The sequence below is a fragment of the Elephantulus edwardii genome, unplaced genomic scaffold (genome assembly GCF_000299155.1).
Source record: "Elephantulus edwardii isolate Elephantulus edwardi_28Jun2011 unplaced genomic scaffold, EleEdw1.0 scaffold00148, whole genome shotgun sequence".
Taxonomy (NCBI): Eukaryota; Metazoa; Chordata; class Mammalia; order Macroscelidea; family Macroscelididae; genus Elephantulus; species Elephantulus edwardii.
In genome coordinates this window covers 3046247-3049391 of record NW_006399898.1, presented here as the reverse complement: position 1 = coordinate 3049391, position 3145 = coordinate 3046247, and the positions used below count along the sequence as shown (strand labels likewise).

The 3145-nt window shown below is 43.9% G+C and overlaps 2 non-coding genes across 2 annotated transcripts; one reads left to right on the top strand and one right to left on the bottom strand.

Annotated features, from left to right (window-relative positions):
* Positions 1-193: 193 nt before the first annotated feature.
* TRNAD-GUC lies at positions 194-265 on the bottom strand. The gene has a single exon. It is a non-coding gene; the product is annotated as a tRNA-Asp (tRNA).
* A 405-nt stretch (positions 266-670) lies between these two features.
* TRNAA-UGC lies at positions 671-742 on the top strand. Its single transcript has one exon. It is a non-coding gene; the product is annotated as a tRNA-Ala (tRNA).
* Positions 743-3145: the final 2403 nt, after the last annotated feature.

Sequence of the window (3145 nt, the reverse complement as noted above, 5' to 3'; positions counted from 1 at the left end):
ATTTTTTATTTTATTTTATTTGGATTTCCTTTCATTCGCCGCTTCCCTTCTTAATTACTCTTTTTTCTTACCATAGTCGTAAATTGAAGATAACCTAACAGATTGTACTTTATAAACCGAACAGCAACAGTGCGGTAGATATATTTTAAGAGGAAATGACAAATTCTAGCCAGTACACAAAATAGTATTTGGTCTCCCCGTCGGGGAATCGAACCCCGGTCTCCCGCGTGACAGGCGGGGATACTCACCACTATACTAACGAGGATGTACCATGTCAGGGGTTTTCCAGGTAGACCCATATAGTAACATACCGCTTTTGAAACTACCCTGTTCTGTTGCGTGTACCGTCAAGTTGGAACCGACCCACAGCTGGCCCTCCAGCGGATTTTTAGAGGTAATTGATCGCCCGGGAGGAGCTTTCTCGTCCTTCTCTCGCGGGGCAGCTGGTGGTCTCAAACCTCGTGGCTTCGGAATTGCAGCGCAGCTTCTTGTCACTAGGCCAGCAGAGCTCCCTGAAATTACCCCCAGATAGGAATTTTTTTTTCTCATGCAGAATCTCTAACAAGCAGGACAACAGAAAAATATGCAATTACCGAAAGTACAAAATATTCAAGAACAGGAAGCACGGTGAAGGCGTGATTCGCTGTCTCAAAGCTCACAACCGTAAACAGGGGATGTAGCTCAGTGGTAGAGCGCATGCTTTGCATGTATGAGGCCCCGGGTTCAATCCCCGGCATCTCCAGTTGTGGGACTTAAGTTTTTTGCTTTTTCTCTCATAAATTACAACAGGGAACTACGTTCTAGAACAGAACTGCTGCTTTCCCCACTACAACTCTTGTCCTCTAGATTGATTTTCCTGGTGGCAGGCAGCAGAAGCCAGGCTTTGTGGTAACACAGGGATTGGAAGAGCTGGATGGTACCTCACTCTAAAAGTGGTCACAATAAAAAGGGTCCCAGATAGAGTAGGAGAAAAATGCGCAACAAAGCTCGAAAGTATTAAAAAGTGTGACCGAAGGGTGAAGTCTCTCTCAGGGAGGAGTGATAGGGAATGGCAAAGGATACACTGACAAAGAAGATTAATCAGAACTGGCTTTGACAAGCACTGTGGCATTTGGACAAGAACAAACTGGGAGGAGGGTAGAGAGAATAGTGCAACAATGAATGAGTGGAAGCCCAAAATCTCTGTAAATGTTTATGAAAATTAATAAAATATAATTATAGAAAAAAAAAAAAAGTGTGACCGAAAGGGGTGGAATCCCTGAAAAGATGGCCCGTTAGTAATCCTTTAAGCCTGAAGCTGAAATCACAACAATACATGCGTATAAAGTGATCTATGAACCAGGGAGCAATGCCCACCTAATAAACAAGCAATCATAAGATAGCAAAGGGAAAGAAAGCATTTTCCCAGAAAGACAGCTCAGAAGGCAATGGATGAATGGAAACAGGAAATACAGGGAGGAAACTGGAAGTGTGTTGCTCCACTGTGAAGAGATGCGGTCAATGCCAGAACACATAATGTGCTTGAACATTTGCTCTGTAAACTTTCATTCAAATCGCAATAAAAAGCTAATAAGAGGGGCGGGAGAAGGGCCCATTTTTTTTTTAAAGGCTAATAAGAAAAATGTGAGGGGAAAGGAATTGAAGTAGAGCTGGGGGAGCTGTCAGGGGAGGTCTGTGTGATGACATTTTGACATTTCCTGTCTACAGGGAGAGAGCCTGGGGCAGAGCAAAGGGCAAGTGCAGAGGCCCTGAGGCTGTGTGCTGCTGGGACAGAAAGAAAGCCTTGTGTAAGGAGCTTAATGTCTGAGAGTGTTGTTGTTGTTGTTATGTGCCATCAAGTTGCTTGCGACTCATAGCGACCCTATGTACAACAGCCCTAAACGCTGCTGTCTTGTGCCAACCGCATTGCCTCTAACACAGCCATCCCGATTACCCCAATCACTGAATCAATCCACCTCATAGGGGGCCTTCCCCTTCTGTGCTGTCTGTCCCTCCACCCTCCCAAGCATGATGTCCCTCTCCAAGGACCTGTCCCTCCTTGCAACATGTCCAAAGTATGTCAGACGGAGCCTCAGAATCCTTGCCTCCAAAGAGCAGCCCGGTTTGACCCTTTCCAGGATGAATCTATTTTCCTAGTAGTCCATGGTACCCTCAATACTCTTCTCCAGCACTCAAAGAGTGTTAGGTGTCATCAAATCGACAGATCTGAACCTTGTCCTATTTTGTAGCATCTTCATAATCTCTGGTATGATCTAACTCCTATTTCTCTTACCCTCCACCTTTTGCAGCCTGATGTCTTTTTCTAGGGACTCGTCCCTCCTGCAAAGGCACAAAATAAGTGAGACGAAGTTTCACCATCCTTAGAGCATCTTGGTTGCATTCCCTCCAACAAACTTGTTCTTTTGCCAGTCTATGAGATAATACTCTTCTTCAACACCACAATTCAAAGGCAACGGTTCTTGTTATATATAGTCATTGTCCTACTCCCAGATGCATAACAAGCAATTGAAAACACTATGGCTTAAATCAGACACACCTTAGTCTTTAATGTGATACCATTTTTTAAAAAACAAATACACCATTTCTCATTAGTATTTTGATAGCAGATTTGATAGCAAATTTTCCCAATACAGCATGTCTTTGTTGACTACTTAGTGCCAAGGGGTGTTGAAGTTGGATGTGAGCAAGATGAATTTGTTGACTTTAATCTTTTCTATCATGATGTTGCCATTTAGCCCAGTGGTGACAATTTTTGTTTTCTTGATGTTGAGATGTAACCTGAATTGAAGGCCGTAGTCTGATCTTCTACAGTAAGCGCCTCAAGTCGTCTTCACTTTGTGTAAGCAAAGTTATTTCAAAAACTAGAATAAAATCTGAGGTTGGTTTCAAATGCCTCCATCTGGTGGCCACCTGTGGAATAACATCGTGGAGTCAGAATAAGAGCGTCTGTAGGTCTGACCTTTACGGAGGTTCATCTCGAACAGTGGAGGTGGGAGCATGATGGATACTTTCCAGGTAAAGCCGGCACCAACTATCCTACAATTACACTCTTACTACTTGTTGTTGTTGTTGTTATGTGCCGTCGAGTCGCCTGCGACTCATAGCGACCCTATGTACAACAGCCCTAAACTCCGCTCTGTCCTGT